The 22739-nt window shown below is 37.0% G+C and overlaps 1 protein-coding gene and 1 long non-coding RNA gene across 2 annotated transcripts in view; one reads left to right on the top strand and one right to left on the bottom strand.

The window, feature by feature from the left end:
* The window catches only part of SYNPR (synaptoporin), a 365523-nt gene that overhangs the window by 71178 nt on the left and 271606 nt on the right, over nucleotides 1-22739 (bottom strand). The window lies entirely within an intron of this gene.
* The window catches only part of LOC141495017 (uncharacterized), a 38114-nt gene that overhangs the window by 8272 nt on the left and 7103 nt on the right, over nucleotides 1-22739 (top strand). The window contains exon 2 of the long non-coding RNA XR_012470631.1: nucleotides 1212-1275. This is a non-coding gene — a long non-coding RNA (uncharacterized LOC141495017). The remainder of the gene's footprint in view (nucleotides 1-1211; nucleotides 1276-22739) is intronic.

A 22739-nucleotide genomic window follows, 5' to 3' on the forward strand; every position in this document is an offset into this window, starting at 1 on the left:
CAGGCATTCCTTATGGTGATGAAGATATATTTGAACATTAGCAATGCAACTGATATTTCTGTGATGCTTGCACTCTATCTACTATGTCAAATTGCTTCTCAAAACAAAACAAAAATCTTGACATTCATATAACACTTAAATATATGTAAAGTGCTTTATTTAAGTATCAATTGAGCCTCACAACAACTTGGTGAGGTGGGTGCTCCAGTCATCATTATCCCCATTTTATCAATGAAGAGGTTGTCTCAGAGAGAGATGGAGAGGCATCTCACAAATGTTGGGAAGGGAGATGTAACACAAGTCTTCCAGATTCCAAGGCCAGTATGTCATCCACTGTGTTATCCCGCCTCTTCAATTTATTTTCAAGTAATTTCTGCTGCAGAAATATTTGGACCTTTAAAGTTTAATAGATCAATTTCATCTACCCTTTATTTGCCCTTATTCTGAGTGACTCTCAAGGCTTTTTATTTAGAGCCAAGTGCTCTCTTGGCAGGGCAGCTGTATTTTAACAGGACTTTAGACCTGGTGTATGGTCTAAACCCATTCTTTCTTGAATGTATTTTTAGAATTTTTCCTATGTTTATATTCTCCACTGCTTTAGAAGACTTGCAAGAGTAGTTCCCCACATGGCCAAGTATTAGAAGCCAGCTGTTCATCCCCACAATCTAGTCTATGGTCTGTGAAATCGAGCTTAAGTAGACTTTGAGATTAATGCTAGGGAATTGGTAGGGAAAAGAAGAGTTTCAAAATGAAGGAAAGCATTGATAAGGAAAGATTATCATTACTGGGCTCAACAAAGTGGAGGCTTGCCAAGCCCAACAAGGAAGCAACTCCCCAAAGATGAAAGAGTATTGACTCCTGCAATTTATTGTTCCATTGACCTGATTGTAACAGAATTGGTCTTAACAGTAAGACGTTACTTTACTGTTTCAAGAGCATCTGGGTGGCATAGTAGAGAGAGTTCTGGACCTGGAGTCAGAAAAACTCATCTTTTTGAATGCAAATCTGAACTCGGTTATTTATTTGCAGTGTGCCTATGGGAAAGTCACTTAACCCTATTTGCCTCTGTTTCTTTGCCTTTAAAATGAACTGGAAAAGGAAATGTCAAATCATGGGGTCACAGTTAAGCATGACTGAAAAATGACTGCACAATATTTTTCTCACAAAAAGCCTATGCATTAAATTCTACTATCATCATCCCTATTTTACAGATGAGGAAATGGAGAATGAGAAGCTAAAAGACTTGCTCCAGTGCCATATAGTTAGGTCTCTGAGGTAAGATTTCAAGTTTTGGGCTTTCAAGTCTTGTGTCACTCTCTGTAGGATTAATGCTTGTGATTCCATAAAGCTTGGTGATGGACACTAGAAACCAATTCTAAATCCTTTGGTCAGCATTTTATGTTATTATGTGCAGATTCCACCTGGAAAAGATCAGTTGAACTCTTGTGACTAATTGCTCCTACCAAAGATTTCCTTAGCGAAACGTTCAGATGCCAATTCATGATCTCAATTTGATTTTTCAGAATCATAAAATCGTACTAACTCAAAATTTGTAAGGGGCCAGTCTAGTCCAGTCTTTACCTGAACAAGAATGTCATTCAGATTGTTGAATTGAATACCACTAGTCAGGTGAAACCTGAATATAGGTCTTTTAAATACAGGCTAAATTTTCACTTGCTTTTTTGGATGCTATGTTACACCACTGAATCATATTGAGTCTACTAAAACCTTTAGGTCTTTTTCAGATGAATTATTAACTTACCATAGATTTTACACTTGTGAAATTTTGTTTTGTTTGCTTTTGGTTTTTATGAGGCAGTGGGGTTACAGTCACTTGCCAGGTATCAAGTCTAAGGTTGGATTTGAACTGAGATCCTCCTGACTGGTCCAACTGTTGTTTTTGAACACAAAAGCAACACTTTCCATTTGTCTTATTATTCTATCCTGTCAAGGATTTTGCTATTATGTTTTTTTCCTCCTGACATTGCATGACATAGGGTCAGGGGATCATAAATGTAACGATGAAAGTAATCTTCAAGGTCATCTAACCAAACTTTTCACAGCTGAGGAAATAGATGGCTATAGACTTTCACACTTTCACAATAATCACAACATGATTATTTCTTCTAAATTTAAAGTTTCACCTCTATGATTTTATCTGTTATTTATATGAATTAATAACAAAGATCATGCATAGATCCACAAAGCACTAGAGACCTCCTTCCAAGTCAACACTGAGTCATTAAGCACTCCTCTTTTGTGTTCCATCGTTTAACCATTTCTAAATCTGTCGAACTATAGATTGTCTACACTGAAGTTCTCCATCTTTTTCACAAGGAAACTATGTATAGACTGGCAGTTGCTTCTTGAATTTGTGGTATATTTTGTCACTTGTAGTACTAAAAAAAAGAAAGAAGGGTAAGAAGAAGGAGAAGTAGTAGTAGTAGTAGTAGTAGTAGTAGTAGTAGTAGTAGTAGCAGTAGCAGTAGTAGTAGTACTTGTAGTAGTAGACACTTTTCTGATCTCCTGGATTAACTCTGCCAGAGAAGGAAATGAGTTCAATCTAGAATGACCTGTTTTTGATGAAACTGAAACTATCTTGGCTTCAAGTGACCACAGCGTCTTTTTCTAGATGTAAACAAACCATCCTTTTAATTACTTACTTTAGAATTTTGTCTGAAATCAAGAAGTCCATTGATTTATGATTTGCAGTTTTTATCTCCTATCCTACCCCCCTTAAAAAATTGGAACATTTATTTTTCCTTCATTGTGTATTCTCCATCTTCCATTCTTCCTGATTTTTTTCAGAGATAGCTAATAATGACTTCGCAATCATGTCAGGTTTTTTTTTTTAACCCTAGAATGTGGTTTGTCCTGGTCTCACCAAAAGCAGTTAGACAATATCTCACGATCATTTCCATATCAATAGTTCTTTTTTCTTTGGATTTTGTTAGCTTTCTTATTTGCTAATCTGCTCCTTTATTATTTTTATAATTTGGGTACCATGTAGTAGAATAACTCTCACCAACAAGTAAACTGAGTTCTTTTCACTAAACAGAGAATCTTAATGATCTACATTGAGAGCATCTGCTGTCTGGTGGAGAATATAATAGATTTCACTAGGATTCTAGCATTCCCATGTAAACGGAAGAAGTAGCTCCCTGCTGGAAATAGCTATAGTTATGAAAATGGTCTTTTTTTTTTCACAAAGGTTGCTAACTTTTTGTCAAGATAATTCTTGGATACAATACAAAAAAGAATATTTTTACTAAGACATCAAGAAATTAATTGTTCTCTTCACTCAATCACAGAGTGAAGAAATATACATTTTAAGAAGGAACTATTTAGAGCAAGATAGATATACTCAACTGTACAAAAATAAAATATTTCCACAAAATAAAACAGGATAATTAAAATAAAAAGTAAAATAGACTGGAAAAATATGTATAGCATATATGATATAAACACTGACATTTAAATGGTATGATGGCAGCTTCTATCCTGCAGTGGTTAAATGATTAAAAGATATAAAAAATTTTTGAAAGTGAAAAACAGGAATTAGATTCTACTTAAATAATTATGAAAAGATACAAATTAAAGTAATTCTGAAGTCCCATCTTGGAATTATAAACTGAGAAAAAAAGTATTAAAAATTACAAATCTCAGTTTTGGTAAGGTTGTAGAAGAGAAATTATACTCATCCATTGCTAGTGGAACTGAAAGATTGGAAAATCTTTTTTGATAGCCTTCTGTCAGAACCCAGTAATAATTATCATCATCATCATTACCATAATAATAATATCCTTTAGAGTGATAATTCCTGAATAATACTGAAAGTATCATTATTCATATAAAACTTTCAGAGCAATAATATATTTAATTGTCAACCTACCTCCTCCCTCACTGGAAACAAATTAAATATTGAAAATTAGGAGAAGAGTTCAATTAATTAATATTAATAAGTATTTAAATAGTGCCTACTATTAGCTAGGCATTGTGCTAAGTGCTTTGTGAATATCTCATTAGATCTTCACAACATCCCTGGGAAGTAGGTGCTACTATTACCTCCATTTTTCAGTTGAGGAAACTGAGGCAAACAGAGGTTAACTGATTTTCAAAGTGTCCCACAGAGAGTGTTTGAGGCTGGATTTGAACCCACATCTTCTTGACTTTAGACCCAGTGCTCTATCCACTGCACCACTAGCTAGTAGAAAGGGAGCATGGAATAATAGAAAGTTGGGATTAGAGTCAGAAGTCCTGTGCTCAGTTCCTGTCTCTAACATATATATATATATATATATATATATGTATATGTATATATATACATATACATATATATATATATGTATATATATATATATATATATATATATATATATATATATATATATATATACACACTGTGTAATTCTGGGTAAATCTTTTAATTTTAGTGCCCTAGTCAGTTCCTCCAATGGATTCATATCTAAATCTACAGTCTATGAGCTGCAGAATAAATGGTGATATGCTCTGGTAGGAGATGTTCTCAATCAGGAATTCCTTGGACCAAGAAATTCCTTTCCCCCACTTCAATAATAATGCAAACATTTAGTTTGCAAGCAAACTTCTGAGTTGGACAGTTCAAATTCCTCATCGTCTGACACCTGCTACAACAATGTTTAAGGACTGGACATTTCACCACGACTGAGAAAAGAATAACAACAAAACTCGTGCTGAGGTTGGCGTTTGAGGGTACAGTTTCACAGCCTGACTTGGACAGTTGGCCTAGGTGACTTTGGTCATGTTACTATTCCTTTCTGGAAAACTTTTCCTGTGAAAGGAGAGAACTGCAGTAGACGAGTACTAAATTCCCCTTTTCCTTAAAATCTATGATCCTATGACCTCAGGTGATAGTCTTATTCGTTGTCCATCTCAGTGAAAACAGGCTGGACTTGGAGTGGAAGGGACCTGGGTTTGAATTCTGTTTTTAACATTGACTAGCGGTGTTAACAGGGGCACATTGCTTAACTTCACTATGGTCCAAATTCTTCATCTTTAAAGTGGGGATAATAAAATCTCCTGGATGTAAAATTTCATCAGGGCAGGGAGCTCTGTGAAATTCCACTCTGGTGATGTAGAACAACTTCCAGTCTTAGAGATGTACCTGGGGGTATTGAACGAATAAGTGACTTGCCCAGGGTCACACATTCAAGTAGTCCTTGGAAGTTAGGCCTTGAATTCAGGTCTTTCTTTGTCAGCTTTCGACCTTCTATGCTATGCTGCCTTTACAGTGGGAGGAAAAAAATTGCTCAATTTTAAGAACTTTGCATATCTATAAAAGTTTGGTGGCTGCAGCCCACTTGGGGAATCTCGAAGTTGTGAACGTGACAGACTAGTTTGGTTTATTTACAAAAATAACTTCACACATTCCTCTGTGCATTCATTACATATTAGCAAGAAATCAATGCCTGATGACTGACAAGTGGTAACAGAGATTCCAAAATATAAGTCCGCAAGCTCCAGAATTCTGATTTTTTGAGTGATGCAAAAAGAGCAAACAATGAGATCAAAACAACAGATGTCCTAGTGTTAAGGTGGTAACATGTTTGGGAAAAGGTTTTCAGACAAATGATTTAAAAGAATCCTACTTAGAACCCCAATAAAAGAGGAATTGGATGGATGAAACACATATTTGATTCACATTTATTCCCTGAATCTCCAAGGGTTCCATGGATTCCATACATGTCAAATTTATATTCCTATAATACCATCACTACCATTCTCAAATATTTTCTGTGACTTCCTATTGCCCCTAAATTGAATATAAAACCCCGACCTTGATGTTTAACTCTCAATAAAATGGCTTCTAGCATCCTTTCTTATTTCAAATTACTTCCCTCCGTTTATTCTTCTAGTTGAATTGGTCTGCTAGTCGTCCCAGGACAAAACATTCCACCTCCTGCCTCATTGCCTTTTCACAGCTGGTCGGTCGCCTATGTCTGATTGCTGTTTCCTCAACTCGAACTCTGAAAATTTCAGCTTTGTTAGAGGCACATCTAGGACATCACTTTTTCCCTGATGTCCTGAGTTGTTAGTATTGAAAGAGAGAGAAAGAGAGAGAGAGAGAGAGAAAGAAAGTCAGAAACAGATAGGCAGAAACAGAGAGACAGAGAGATAGACAGATAGAGAAATAGATAGATAGATAGATAGATAGATAGATAGATAGAGAAGTATATATGAGTATGTGTGTGTGCATACGTATATATGTACATACAGATATGAACAAAAAGTATATAGGATCATAGGATCATTTAAAGCTAAAAGATCTCTTGTAGTGAAAAACCCTCTCATTTTACTGGTTAGGAAGCTGAGTTCCAGAGATTTCTATAGTCATACATCTAGCATCTAAAGTTCAGTTCAAATCCATGTTTTCTCATATGGATCTATTTATGTATTTTTGGACCAGATCTGTGATTTGACCAATTAAAGAAGCTCAACCCCCTTCTCCCCCCCCTCCCCCATTATGGAGCTTCCTCTACCAATGCAACCTGCTCTGCAAGTTTAAATCTTAGAGATTTACTTGTCACTGGCAGATTAAAAGTGCCTTGCTCAGAGTCATACAGCTAGTGTGTTATGCTCTCTTCCCTCAGGGTGTTTAAAGTTTAGACGAGGAGGTAATATGTACAACTACTGTGTGTGTGCTAGAAACTGGGAATATGAAAACAAAAATGTAACATTCCCTGCTCTCAAATTTATGTTTATGTAAAAGAATAAGAGAAAGGAAAAGGGAAGCACTGTTATGAGAATCCAGAGAAGGGAGAGATTGCTTAGGTAATGAGGAGATACATTGATTGGCTAGGAGTGCTGGTCTTAGATTCAGGAAGACCTGAGTTCAGATTCACCTGTATATGGTTTTTATTTATTTATTTAAGGCAATGGGGCTAAGTGGCTTGCCCAAGGCCACACAGCTAAGTAATTATTAAGTGTCTGAGGCCAAATTTGAACTCAGGTACTCCTGACTCCAGGTCTAATGCTCTATTCACTGCACCACCTCGCTGCCCCTGTATATGGATTTGAACCAGCTATGTGACCCTGCCAAGTCATTTTACCTCTATCTGACTCAGTTTCGGCATCCCTGAAGTGTGGTTAACAGTAGCATGTATCTTTTAGGATTGTTGTGAAGATGTTTTGTAAACCTGAAAGTATTCTATAAGTGGTGGCTATTATCATTCACTTTGATTGAGGGCCCTAGGAAAAGTTCCATGGATAAGGTAGCATTTGATCTGAGCCTTGAAGAATGGGTAATTGAATCCAGATCCCCTAACACTAAAGCTATCACTCCACTGAAGAGTCCTGCTATCAGACTAATTCACTAATTTCACCATCCAAGGGGAGCTAGTTTCACTGTGGTTCCCTCTTTTCTTCAGGCAGAATCATAACAAGGCAGTGAGACATTTTAGACCCTGTCTAAAAATCATGCTTTCTCTCTGTGAATGGCCACTGGCATCTCGAGCCTTCACTGTAATGCTTGTGAGTCACCATATCACAAAATAAGTATGTGTCATGGAGACTGACATTTTCTGTTGGAGAAAATTTTCGATGCCTCCCTGCTTGTTTTCCTTTCTCCCCACATGTAGCTTTTTACCTTGCCCGCTCCAGTCGAGATTCTATCTTTAATCCTTTAATAATAATAACAAGCACTTATTAATTGTCAAATACTTAAGAGACATTTTATTTTAAGTGAGCAGGAATTGCTATGGGATACATGCTAAAGGTATTCTCATGAACAAGTGGTGCAGTGGTTAGGGCACTGGCCTTGGAGTCAGGAGGATGGGAGTTCAAATCCAGCCTCAGGCCCTTAATACTTACTAGCTGGGTGACTCTGCCAAGTCACTTATCTCTGATCGTGAACCATCTCCAGTCATCCTGTTTCATAACTGGCCACTGGACCAGGTGACTGTGGAGGAGAAAATGAGGCTGGTGACTTAGCATTGTACTCCCTCACTCAAATTCAATTCCCATGCTTGTCATAGCATCACCTCCCTGATATCATGGTTTTCTTTGAGAAAAGGGCAAATATCAATTCTTATCAACATTTTGCAGGCGAGAAAATGAGAGTAGTTAAAGGACTTGCCTATGGTCCCAATCTGGTTAAGTATCCATGTATCTGAATCTAGGACTTCCTAATTCCAAGTACAAAATTTTCTTCACTATATCTGTCAAGCTCACCTCTAACTAATCTTCATATTCTCAATATTTTTCAGTTGTGGATTCTACAATTGGATTCTTTATTCTAAGGGATCTGAGCACATTTGAACGTATTCTTCCATTTAATAATATTGAGGGAAAGTCCACTTAACTCAATTTCATCATTCACCTTTATAAACTCATACCCAATAATAACTTAAAAACATCCAGAGACTAATTGTATAGAAGGGGAGTTTAAAAAGGTAGTTTTGGCTCATAGTACATAATAATTTATTTTCATAGGACAAAGTACTGTAGTTGTCTAATTTGAGGCTCATGTCTTGCTCACAAAAGTGAGTTTCTGACTTGCCAAGAAAAGCCCGTGGCCAGTATGGTCCATGGGATTATGAAAAGTTGGACATGACCAAATGATTTAAAAACAAGTGGAAAGATTGCAAGATCCACTCTGCTACTTCCTACCTGTGTGACCTTGTTGCAAGTCATTAGGCCTCAGTTACTTTATTAAAAAAAGAACAGATAGGATTAAATGATATATAAGGTCATCTCCTGTTCTTTATCTGGGATTTTGTGATTCTATGAGCCTCAAGTTCCCTCTAGATGTATCTCTATGAGCCTATCAGTCCCCTGATTTCTCTGTGCATCTTTAGAAAATTGTAACTATACTTGGAATAACAATGGGATTTAGGGACATAAACAAAGGGCTAACTTGCTCAATTCTGGTATTAGGAAAAAAAAGAAAAGAAATTTACTTTCTTTTCCGACTAGATGAAAATCAATCATGTGAATATTAAAAAAAAAAAGTCCAGCACCGAGGACAGTGATTACCTGACCGGGTTCTGAACTGGTGTTAAAATGGAGCTTCATTCTGATTCTTGTTATCTCTGCTTTATCCTATCTCTCCCCCCACCCCATCCCTCCCAACCCATTATTTCTTCCCACAGAGTGTGAGCAACTTTATCATTTTAGACTTAGAGTTTGCAGTAATAAGCTGAGAAGGACAATCAAACCAGCAGTATGAGCTAGAAAAACTTATTATTGCCTATGGCAATCCTTGTTAGAATTTAGAAGGAAATGCTCTTTTTATGTTGGCAGCCTCTCAGATGCAAGAACAGCAGTGTTATTTGAGACACAAAAAGTTGTGTGTAGAAGCAACGATGAATTAATTTATTTTGGCAGTGAACACCTAATAGAAAAAAGGGGAAAGACTTAAAATGCTCCAAGTTTTCAACAGGAAGGTGATTCATCTATTATAGTCAAATGATCATTTCTTTGAGGTCACAGTTCTCATATTTTTGTCTCTTTTGACCATCCTGTGACTGTTCAATGACATAAATGTGATTAGATGAGATCCGTACTCCTTATAGAAGCTAGCTACAAAGTTTTCTGTAGCCCTTTTTTTTTTGTCCCTTGATCAACCTTGTGACCACCGGTGACTCCAGAAGATGGATAATGAGATATCTTTCCCATTTGGGTACAAAGAGGTGATGGACCAGAGATATAAAGAGGCATATTCATGCATAGATAAAATGTCATTTTGTTTTACTTGACTATTTTATTTGTTACAAGAGAAGGCTTAATTTGGGGCAGGGATAGTGTATAGTTATAGAAATGTAAGAAAAGAAAAAAAGAAAATGGCATTAATAGAGAATTTAAATGCACTAAAGGAAACAAAATAAGCTCAGAAAAGGACATAAACAGAGCAATTTTGCTGCTACCAAATTAAATTTAACACATGCATTTAAGACAAGATTATATATATATATATATATATATAGTTTCACTTATAATCTATTGCATTCTATGCACTGAAATGTTTATGTTTCTTGATGAATGCTAAATTCTAGAGAAAAAAAGAAAATTAAAAAAACAAACTCAGTCTTTTACATGGCCATGATGGAAAAGATTAAGAGAAAGTCTTCAAGTGGTGACTGTTTCCCCATAGTTCAGTGAGGTTCTATAATGTTCTGAAATTGAAAAGGACAGGGCATGGGCATGGATTCTCACTGAAACCTTATTCCTATTGCCTTGTCAATCAATGATTCTTCCAAGCACTTGGAGTTGGAAGGATCTTGAGATCCTGTAGGAATGATAGCAATCCTTGATGACAATCTGTCTCATTCAAAATTGGAGAAATTTTGGAGACTGAGGGGGAAGGAATAATAGCTTTCTCTTTTTAAATCTAAATTATAGATTTATAAGATATCTCAAAAAACTCTTAGTCTTTAGAGCTAGAAAGGAATTTGAAGGTCAATTAGTCCATTTATTGTACTTAGATCACCATACCTTTTTTGTAACTTGGGTCTTTTTGGCAGACTGATAAAGCTTGAGAACCCATTCTCAGACTAATTTTTGGGGGGTTAAGTGACTTGCCCAAGGCCACACAGCTAGGTAATTATTAAGTGTTGGAGGCAGGATTTGAACTCAGGTACTCCTGACTCCAGGGCTAGTGCTCTATCCTGTACCACCTGGCCACCCCCAGACTAATGTTTTTAAATAGATAAATAATAATAATATAAAATACTCTGGAACACAAAAGAAATCAATTATGTTGAAAATAGCAATAAAATGTTTTAAAAGTTTATAAGCTCCAGAGAAAGACCTGATCCAGTCTAATAACAAAATTTTATAATTAATAAAAATAGAGGCCTATGGGGATGAAATAATTTGCCAGAATTCTATAGTTAGCTGGTGGTAAAGTTGGAAGTGGGACTCAGTATCGCAGCCTTTCCTTTTACAGTCAAGATCCTGAGATTTTTGGCATTAACATTCCATTCAGTAACAATTAGGATTGATATCTATTTGTTTTATTGTTTGCTGAGGATTTTCTCATTTCAGTTGCAATGAAACTCTGCAAACCTCCTATGGCTATTATTATGCTTCTTTTGTAAATAAGGACATTTAGATTGAGGAAAAGCGAAATCTTTTGCTCTAAGTCACAGAATCAGTTAAGTGTGAGTTGGAATGCAAATCATCCGGTTCTTTCTGATTTCACGTTCTGCACCTTAGCCATTGGCCTATCTAAGGTGGTGGAAGCATTGTCATGATTACTATCTTGGCTCCCTGTGATTGGAAGGCAGTGTTGTATAGTAGGGAGGGCTGATGCTGAAGTTGGAATTTGGCTGAATCACTTACTATTCATAGGGTGTTGGGTTAGTCAATTAACCTTTCAGCCTCAGTTTCCTCAGCTGCAAAATGAGGGATTTGAAAACAATGACTTCCAAAGTCCCTTCCAGCTCTGTCTCTAATCTTTTTTTTTTGGCAAGGCAATGGGGATAAGTGACTTGCCCAAGGTCACACAGCTAAGTAAGTATGAGGTGTCTGAGGTCTGATTTGAACTCAGGTCTTCCTGATTCCAGGGCTGGAATCTATCCACTGTGCTACCTAGCTGTCCCTCTTTCTATAATCTTATAAATTCCTTGTTCAATGCCTTATCATCATTACTTATCCTCCCTCAGTGCATATTTTTTGACTCAAACAATACAGTCATAAACACAAATAATGTTTCAAGGAAACAAACCCCACAACTCCTTTACTGCTTTTCTTCAAAGTGGGCTTCCAGGAGAGCACATAAAAAAAAAACACATGCTGAGTATACTCAGGACTCCAGCTGAGTCCAAGCTACCAGGTGATGGCTACAACCTCACCAGGTCTCTGTCTCATTTCCTTCTATAGTAGTAATGTAATAAACTTAATAATTGGATAATTTCTGAATAAGTTATTGTATAATAATGAATGCATTCAAGGCATATCTTGAATCTAGATCTTATCTTCAAGGTTATATCTCTTTCTAAAATGCCATAATGCCAGTATAGATCAAAAACTTGCTTTACCAATGAAATCACAGGTATAATTCCTATCTGTGTAGCAATATCATCACACTCGGACAGTTAGGTGGTACAGTGGATAGAGCATTGGACCCCTAGTCAGGAATACCTGAGTTCTAGCTGTGTGACCCTGGGCAAGTCACTGAACTCTGCCTTGTTTCCTCATCTGTAAAGTGAACTGGAGAAAGAAATGACAGATCAGTATCATTGCCAAGAAAACCCCAAATGGAGTCATGAAGAGATGACTTTAACTGATATACGTGAACAACAAATTATCATACCATTAAAAGAAAATAAATATGAAGCACAAGGAAAACAATGTGATGCAACACAAAATCGATCGGGCAGCTCGGTAGTGAAATGAATAGAGTGAAAGCCTTGGTTGTCAGGAGGACCCGAGTTCAAATTAGATCTCAGACATTTACAAGTGTATTGCTTTGGCAAACCATTTAATTTTCCTTTGCTTCATTTTCCTTTTCTATAATATGAGCTAGAAAAGGGAATGACACACCACTTCAATATTTTTGCCAAGATAACGTCAAACAGGGTCACAAAGCATCAGACACAATTGAAAAATGACTGAAAAACAGTAGAACCAGTAGTGAATACTCATATCATACTCACATTTATTTATTTTTATTTTTTTAGTTTTTTGCAAGGCAAATGAGGTTAAGTGGCTTGCCCAAGGCCACACAGCTAGGTAATTATCAAGAATCTGAGACCTGATTTGAACCCAGGGACTCCTGACTCCAGGGCCGGTGCTTTATCCACTACACCACCTAGCCTCCCCGCTCTCACATTTATTTTTAAAGAAGCAAAGAAACAGGACCAAAGGCAGAACTTCCTACAGGTTTAGAAGGTTTTATGAAACAATAATCTTTGCTTGTTTGCTGTTTGTTTCCCTGTTTGATTCTGCCTTGGGAAAGAATATACTTTTAGCTAAGATTTTACCCTTTGTTTTATGTATTCTTTTGATTATTTTTATTGATGATTATTGGGGAGGGCAGCTAGGTGGTGCAGTGAAAAGAGCACACGCCCTGGAATCGGGAGGACCTGAGTTCAAATCCAACCTCAGATACTTAATTACCTAGATCTTGGGAAGTCACTTAACTCCACTGCTTTGCAAAAAACAACAAAAAAGAAAGAAATATATTGGGTGGCTATTATGCAGGGATCATCAAGCTATACCCAAAGGAGATATAAATTTCAGATGAAAAGTAGTTACTTGTCCTCCTATAGTTTATGATCTAAAAGTATCTATATAAAACAAAAGCCAAATTCTAAAAATAGCTTACATGTTCAAACCACTTTTTTCTTATAACAATCCTTTGAGAAAGAAAGTGACAATATTAAAATATCCATTTTATATGCAAAAAAATTGAGACCTAAGGAAACTTATGTTATTTTTACAGGTTCATATAGCTAGTGAGTATGGGAGTAAGTCAAGAACTGCTTTCCAGTATACTATAAGATATACAAAACAAAATGGTATATATAGATTACTGTGTGTGTATGTGTATGTATGTGTGTGTGTTTTTGTGTGTGTGTGTGGGGGGGGAAGGCTTGAAAGAGGGGGTAGCATTTGAACTAGACTTTATAAATATGTAAACATTCAAGAGATGAAGAATGTAAGGGAAGCCATTCTGAACACAGTCTGATCAAAGGCATCTAGGCAGGAAGGTGTAGGATGCATGTGGGGACTAGGAAGAATAATCTAATTTAACTGGAGTTTAGTGTCAGTGGAAACAGGAAGATGTTAGACTGGAAAGTTAAATGCAAGTTGGCAGTAGAGTTGGACACCCAGCAAAAGAATGTTAACCTATTTTAGATACCACAAAGATTTTTGAATAGAAGAGTGACATGGACAGTTATGCATTCAGAAAATTGGTTTGTGGGATTTTAAATGATGGACTGAGGAGAAAAGAGAGTGGATGCAGGAAGACCTGATAGAAGGCTATTAGAGTATCTGAGGAAGCTATGGAGATCCTTACTGGACTTTACTGGGTGCCGTGGGAACCAAGGAGAAGGGATGGTTATAGGTCCTATCAGAGAGAGAATTGTGAGAACTTGGAAATTGATTGGATTTAAGGAATGAGGGAAGGAAAAAGTGAATGAGAACATGACCATTTCAAATGCAGGTGACTGGGTAAATCAGAAAGACTGTAAATTAAAGGGCAAAAAGTTTAAATAAACACATTTTTAGACATGCTGAATGTGGAGTTCTGGTAAGGCTTCTAAGTAGAGATGTCCTGGGGACCAGTGGAGATGTGGATTTTCTTACTCACCCACATTCTGCAATCTGCCAAATAATGTGGCTGATCTCCATTTACTGCACCCCAGCCGCTTTCCTTCTGTCTACTTTCCTTAAATATGATAACTGTATGTTTAGGTGGAGTCCTGATGTAAACTGCCTACTGTACCTCACCTGGACTTGTCTCTGTAATCCAACATAGCAGAGGCACCTTCCGGCAGTCTCTGGCTTGTCCCCACACAACCACCTACCTGTGTGTCAACTCTTCGGCCCCCTCATTCTACTGGGCTTCCTTCTCCTATCACTTTGTGCTCAAGGAGTTATATGAAGCAGGTTTCTCAATAAGAAATGTGGGTCATTGTTCATGATATTTTATTATATCAAATTTTTTAAAAAATAGTGTTCAAGAAATCCAAACAAATGTTTTATGCCAAAAACTATTCAAAAAGGTTTTCAATATTGATTTTGGGTCAGAAATATTTATTTTATGGAATGCTTTTGTTGTAGTTCAGTTATTTCTGACTCTTTGTGACCCCCATTTGGAGTTTTTTTGGCAAAGATACTAGTGTCGTTTGCCATTTTCTTCTCCAGTTTGTCTGACAGATGAGCAAACTGAGGCAAATGGTTAAGTGACTTGCCCAGGGTCAGACAGCTAGTTTGATTTGGACTGAGGAAGATGAGTCTTCCAGATTCCAAGTCCAATGCTCTTTCTATTGTAACACCTACCTGCCAAATAGAGTAAGAGTTCCTGAGTTCACTTTCCTCCCCTATTGCTTGTGGAGTTGTATGATCATGAGTAAGTCACTTAAATTTTCTGGCTTCAGTTTCCTCAACTGAAAGATTGGAAAATAGCCATAGAACCTTCTTCCCAGAATTGTTGAGACACTCAAATATAATAATGTTTGGAAAATCCTTGTCAAGCTTTAAATCTTTATGCATTTGTCAGCTATTATTTTTAATGTATGGTGTGTTTTGCCATGCAGGAGCAAAATTTCTATGTAGCACCATGTGAAATGAACCAAAGGAAAGCTAATTTTTCCATCTTATCTAATCTATATGAGTCCTAATGTAGTACAAAGAAAGATGGGTGGATGAATATAATCCTATTAAAAACCTATTAAATCCTATTGTGGGAATACTGAAACATGTCCTTAATTGACTGATTGGTTCCGTAATGAGCTAGTCCAAGGTTAAATTTAACCGCTCATGGTTCCTAACTTTATTTTATTTTTTGGAGAATATAAAATGTATCTTAGACTTTCTGATTCTTAATTCAATGGTGTCAATGTTGTTTTCTCACTTTCTTGATCATGGGGGTCAGCTGTGGTAGAACTAAGAGCAAAGGAGTGATTGGAAAAAAAAAAAAAGATGTGAAAGAAGAGAATATCACATAGGGAAGAGCCTGAAGCAGAGAGGCTAACAAGGAGGGGCTCCTTTAGAGTTAATTGATACCAATTACATAAACAACCTTCTTTTCATCCCCGTCTTGAGCATGCCTACTAGATTAGAAGCTCCTTGAAGTTAGGCTCATGTTTTATTAATTCCTCTTTCCCCCAGCATTAATTACAGGCCTTGATTGGGGAAGATGCTTTACTGAATTGAGTTTAGCTCACTGATTTTGGATCACCAGCCAAGTAGCCATATGAACTCAGCAAAGTGGGGAAGAGAGTGAGGAAGGTTCAGAGACTTGTTCCACAGCTTCTCTTCCATGTCCTATCTTGCCTGGTCTAAATTTGTTCCTGAAGAATAGAGGATCAGGGGGCTTCCTCTGTAGCTTTAAATCTAAAGTCTATTAACTACTTGGAGGCAAGGACTATTTCCTTTTTGCCTCTTTTTCCCCCAAAAAACCTTCTTAGAGGCTTAAGAAATTTTGTGATTTCCCAAGTGGTAGGTAAATCAAAAGTAGAGGTTATTGGGGTGGTTAGGTAGGAACAGCATGTACTGGGAAAAGGAAAACATCTTTGTTTGATCCATCATTTCTTAATGCATTCCTTCTCACCTTTGCTAGAAGCTTCAGGCCTCAACTGCAACTCTAGAGAGAGACTCTGGATAAATTAAATAGAACTTTAACTCTGAGGTACTTTGAGAAGATTGAGTGTTATATTAAAAAAGTCTCCTTTTCAAAAGCAAGTAATACATCAATACAAGAAATAAGTCTTAAGACATGGGTGTTACTGAAGAGCATTGCACAGAGTATTAATTTCACAACAGGGGGCTGCCTGGGGAAAGTGCACAGTGCTAATGGGAGGAAGAGGGAGGCATTGTGTGCTTAGCAATATGGGAAAGGATCATTTAAAGGATTCATCATCCCCCCTCTAGCTTAAGTATGGTGCCATGGTTATTTAAAACCTGGCTAAAATGAGTGTTCATTCACTTGCCATTTTTTTGGTGGAGTCATGCTCTTGAGCATAATAAGGGAAGCATGATTGTGATTTTTAGAGCTCAAAGAATCATTAGAAAGAATAGACCCAGTGGGTCAAAAATCAGCAGAAATGCTAAAGGCTCTGGAGAAAAATTCTATTATTGCCCTGCCTTTTTCATGTCCAGAACTGGCAGGCAATGAGGGCCAACTATGTAAGGCAGCATCTGATTGCCATCTGGGGTTAAGTGCTGGCAATGAAATGCTTTGGTTCCATATACTTTCTCTATATAAAAAGGTATTTGTGGTTATTTGCTTTCAGAGACCATTCTAATATTTCTGCTCTGTGTGAGAAAGCGGAGTCAATCAACAATGATGCCTAGTGGTATTAGGAGATGATGAAGTTTGAGTTTGATTTTTCAAAGGAAAGTTTTAAGGTTATGAATTGTGAAGCCTTATAGAAGTTTTCAGCTAAAATCTGTAAGTTTTCTTATGTATCTCTTTTATCATATGTGCCCCTAGGTATGAGCAAAAACATCTCTGAGCTTCCTTTCATTGATTTTATCGGTGAGGGTAATTTATCTATTTACTTGGAATGCAATCCAGCTAAGGCTTCTCCCTCTGTGGGGTTTCAATACATGTTCTTCCATAAATCCTTGTCAGAGGATCTACCCAATCTATTAAAAGCCTTGTCCTTTTTATTTTCTCAAGAGTACCAATGTACCACTCATTACAGTGAGAAGGAAATTGGCTCTGGAGTTGAATGTTGTCCATCCATTCTTACTCCCGTTTGCTGCCCGTGAATTTGGCTTGAATATTTGAGAAAGCCATGAGGAAATGAATTAGTGAAAAAAAAATCACAATTTTCAAGTGTCTAAAAGTCATTTTTACCATCCCTTTGCATAAAAAATTGGGTCAGAGTAGGACAAAGGTTAATGAAGAATGGTGGGGACTAAAGAATCATCCTTACCAATTAGCTCTTGGCAGAGCTGTGTTCTGAGATTTCAGGACAGACAGAGAGAGTGATCTTTAATGTAAGGCTCTCAGGTTGCTGCCAAGGTTTTAAAATGGAGGAGGAGGTTCCTTCATTCCACCAAACCCAGTTCTTTAATAGACATTTTCCATGCAGTGCAAGATTATGGCCCATAGATCAGAGAGCATGATGGAGATATTGTGGGGATTTCATGAATCTCACTAGCTTTTCTTTGATTATTTCTTATCAAAACCACAGCGTTCAAGTTAAAAGATGAACCTTTGTGATGATGAATTAAAGGTTTGGAGTTTTGAGGGCTGTCGAGGCCCGTCTAGTACAACTCCCTCACTCTACAGATGAGAAAGCTGGGGATAATTCTTGAACTAAGGTCTTTGGGCTTCAAGTTAATAACTTTACCAGTATATTATACTGTCAATGAGATGCCATGTGTCTGCTTTAACAGCATAATTATAGCCAAATAGTCCCTTTAGTATTCCCACAGGGTGTAGGAAAGGTTATTAAAAGGGAGCAATAGACTATATAGAAGTCTTTGTTTAAAGATCTTCAAGACATTTTATTCATATTCATTTAATCCTTTCAATAATTCCACGAGGTTGGCACTACAGGCTTTATCATTCCATAAATAATTATACATGTGGCTCTTATTTAAAAAAGAAATTTGATTCAGTTCTCTATGTTTGAGAAATGAGGGCTTTATCAGAGAAACTGTTTCAATATTTCCCCCCACAGTCGCTATTGCTGACTGTATTTCTCTCCATCCCATTCCCTCCATTCTATTTATTCTTTTCTCTCTCTCTCTCCTTTTGCCCATTCCTTCTTTAAAAGTGTTTTGCACCTGACTATCCCCTCTTACAATCTTCCCTCTCTTCTATCATCTACCCCCACCGCTACTCCCTTTCTCCCATCCCTTCCCTTTCCTACTTTCCTTTAGGGAAAGCTAGACTTCTATACCCATTTGAGTGTGTATGTTATTCCCTCTATGAATCAATTCTAGTGAGAGCAAAGTTCACTCACTCCCCCTCACCTCCCCCCCTTCCACTTTCCTGCCAAAGCTTTTTCTTTCCTCTTTTATGTGGAAAAAAAATCTTCCTTTCTCTTTTTCCCAGTACATTCTTCTCTCACCCATTATCTCAAGTGGATAGCATTTTTCATCATGAGACCTCTGAAACTGTCTTGGATCGTGGTCAGAGTGTCTAAGTCTTTCACAGTTGATTAACCTTAGATTATTGCTATTATTATGTATAATTTCTTCTGGTTCTACTCACTTCATATAAGTCTTCCCAGATTTTTCAGACACCCTCCTGCTCACTATTTCTTATGCCGCAATAGTATTCCACCACAATTATCTGGCACAACAAATGTGGCCGTTCCTCAGTTGATGGGCATCCCTTCAATTTCTACTTCTTGATCACCCCCCATAAAAGAATTTCTCTTCATATTTTTATACAGCTCTGTTCTCTTCCTTTTCCTTTGATCTTTTTGGAATAAGGTCATAGTAGTTGTATTTCTGGGTCAAAGAGTATGCCAGTTTTATAGCTCTCTGGAGAGAATGGTTGAACCAGTTCATAACTCCACCAACAGTGCATTATTCCACATAGGGTGGAAATATTTTCAAAAATTTCTTGAGTATTAGAGATAAAATTTTCCTCTTCTTTTTTGCATTTGTAACCATAGGACTAGAATTCAAATCCAACTATTGCTGCTTACTACTTATGTGACCTTGGGCAATTCTCAAACTTTCTGAGTCCTCCTATTAAAAATTAAGGAGTTCAAAGAAATCATGTATGATCCCTTCAAACTCAAAATTTGCTACCCCCTTTCTCTGTTCTCTTTCCCTGCATAGGGAAGCATTGTGGAAGAGTAGAAAGAATAATGCTTTTGAAATTAGAGGAGCTTGATTCAAATGATGTTACTGATACTTCAAATGATTTAATTTCTCTAATCCTCAATTTTCTCATCTGTAAAATAAGAGTCATGGCAGGGAATTCACATAGAACTTCAGCATTGGCATTACATAACGGAAAGAGTAAGGCAAGTTATTTCATTCCTCTAGGTTCAGTTTCCTCATTTATAAAATGAAGGATTTAAACTGTATGGTCTATAGAGTTCCTTCCAGTTCTTAAAAAAGTGATCCATTGATCTGTCTTAGTACCAGAAGGACTAAGGGCTCAAAATTCATGTGGAAGTAAGGTGGGTTCTTCTTTGAATTTGATTGTTTGAGGAAAAGGGCATAAACTCTCTAATAGGGACCTGATATCCAAGATAAGTAAGTCAATAGATACTAAGGGAAACCCCTTGATAAATTTAAGACATTTGTCACACATGAATTATATCCTTACATCTTTTTTTGGAAAAAAACAAAAATTTATTAAAAGAAGTTACAACACATAGGAAGGGATAGGTAGAAAGAGAGAGGGAGGGAGGGAGAGAGAGAGAGAGAGAGAGAGAGAGAGAGAGAGAGAGAGAGAGAGAGAGAGAGAGAGACAAAAGAACATCCAAGCAGTGTTGGCTGGGCCAACAGGTCAGAGAAGACTGTGGCCTATCCTTACACCTTAAAGGAGCTGGCAAATGTAATATTTGAAGAAGTCATGAGAAAGAGGGAAGATTACATAAGATTGGAAGAGAGTAAAATGTTTCCTTCTTTTCAAAAGAGATCAGAGAATCAAGCCCATAAACTATGGACTATGAATTAATGAATGATTTAAACTTTGGAGAAATTCTAGAACAGATCATTAATGAGATGGTTGGCAATCATATAGACAGGAAGGCAGAATGGGAAGAGCTAAATCTTGGTGTCACATGGCTTCATGAAAAACAGATCATGCCAGACAAAATTCTCATTTCCTTCTTGGACAGGATTATGAAATCAGGAGTTGAGGACATTAATGTGGCTGTGGTTTATCTAGATTTTAGTAAAACTGATTCTAAATTTGACTCAAACTTGTAGATGAAGATGGAGAGTTAGATTTAGAATTGTCTGGATAGTTAGATTTGTACAGGTTTAATGCCAACCTGGGAGGACGCTATCAGTGTAATACTTCAGGGATCTCTGTTTGGCTTTGGACTATTTCACATTTTTCTCAATGACTTGTAAAAAGATATAGGAAACAGTGAAATCTTGAGTATAGACTTCTTTTACCATTAAAGGGAAACTATCTTAGTCTATACAAAACAGCTCTGTTCCTACAAAAATGCTTATTTGTATGTTTATCTTTAAAATATATCTATGGAGCCCAAGAGTTTCTAATTCAAAATATGAATCAGTATGTTATTCTCTTTAAAGATAAGGGAGAATAGTCAGGGGAACCTTATCCAGTGATTTCATTGACCATATGGTAACTCACCAAGCTTGTGCTCAATTCTTGGTACAAGTGGCTAATTTTAGATGTAGATAAGCTTCTTTTGGCACCCTGAGCTAATTTCATAGTCTGATATTTTAAAAATTAATAACAGGTTATGGGTTTCTCATTTGAGAATTGAATCTAAACCCAGAGAGATTTGCTCAGACTAAATCTTCTCCTGAGAGATATTATTTATTGGTATGTTAAAGAGAGGAGTTTTTATTCTTAGGATCATAGATCTAGAAAGGAAAGGAATTTCAGAAGTCATCTGGTCCCATTTAATGTTGGAACAATGGAGGTCAGACAAGTTTAGAGTTGAGGCATCTCAGAGGTTATCTAGTCCCACCCTATTATTTTGCACCTGATCCAACCCAGGTCTAAGGAAAGTAATTGGTTTACCCAATATCACCCAGTTCACTGTCAGAGGTCAAACTAAATCTGCTGACTCCAGAATGAATTCTCTTTTCCTTTTCCACAATGCCTTTCCATTGTACTGCCTCCACATTTGGTTTGGATTCGATGACCTTTGAGGTTCTTTCCAATTCTGAAATTCTGTGACTCTATGATTTTATCCATTGTCCCGGGGCATCCTCCCTACATGTTCAGCCAGCTTGTTTTCTCTTTCCCCCCATCTGAATCTTCTTTGGAAGACCAAGGGAGAAAAACTTGGCATGAGCCTCTAAGCTCAAATGGCCTCAAAATTTTCATTGGAACCAGGTGATCAGAAGCTCTCCAAAGTACCTTCATGCTCTATGTCGATATGAAAATAATCTTCACATGGTTTTGTCCAGGAAATCATACTTGCAGCTTCTAGAAAGCATAAGGACTAGGTCACTGAACATATAGTCAGGAAAATCTGAATTCAAATTATTAATATTTACCACCACGGGGTCCTCTATTGCTTCAGTTTCCTTATGTTTAATATGGGGACAATTACATCCTTTCTCTCTTAGGATTGTTGTGAGGATGAAATGAAATACTACTGAAGATGCTTTATAAACCATAACTTCTAGTTACTATTATAAATATTATCATTAATACTTTCCACCAAGAATTGGAGCACACTTGAATGTTTATGTTGGCAATAATACTGGGGAGAGACTCCCACATGCAAGGATAATTTCTATAAAAAATAGTAGGAGACTTGGTCACCTGCAAATGACATTACAAATTTCAGTTTCCTATGAATGAAGGCTCATTTACCAAGAATACAGGGCTTTATAATTATTATTGTACTTGGAGTGGGCTCAGGACTCAGAAAGCTTTTCTATAGCTTGGGAAAAAGATTAGGTCTAACAGGACAACCTGTTACTATTTAAATGCCTTCTGGATATCAGGTGCCTGCAGAGAAACAGAACAGATGTCACAAAGAATGGAGTGAGCAATCATACTTATGCTGTTTAAATATGAATAGGAAACCAAGAGTAATTTTCTCCTGAATATTATTTATTTCCAATAAAAACCCAGGAAAGCTGGTAATTTTCCCAAGTGTATTCACATATGGCTGCTATGCAAACAGTTGACTTCATAAAAATGAATATTAGATATGCATAGGATGGATTGACATGGCAAGATAAGCTGGTAATTTGTACTGGGCTGTTTAACCCTCCTTAGATAACCCGGCAGCCCCCAGCCTGTGGGAGCTCACCATGTTGCCTTAGGACTTCATGAAGACCCCTGCCCACTGCATCTTAGAACTAATGAGCCCAAGTAATCCACAAGCCTTGACCTCACAAGTGTTAGATACTACAGCTATGTGCCATAAGACCTGATAGAAATTTCT

The sequence above is a fragment of the Macrotis lagotis genome, chromosome 8 (assembly GCF_037893015.1).
Source record: "Macrotis lagotis isolate mMagLag1 chromosome 8, bilby.v1.9.chrom.fasta, whole genome shotgun sequence".
Lineage (NCBI taxonomy): Eukaryota > Metazoa > Chordata > Mammalia > Peramelemorphia > Peramelidae > Macrotis > Macrotis lagotis.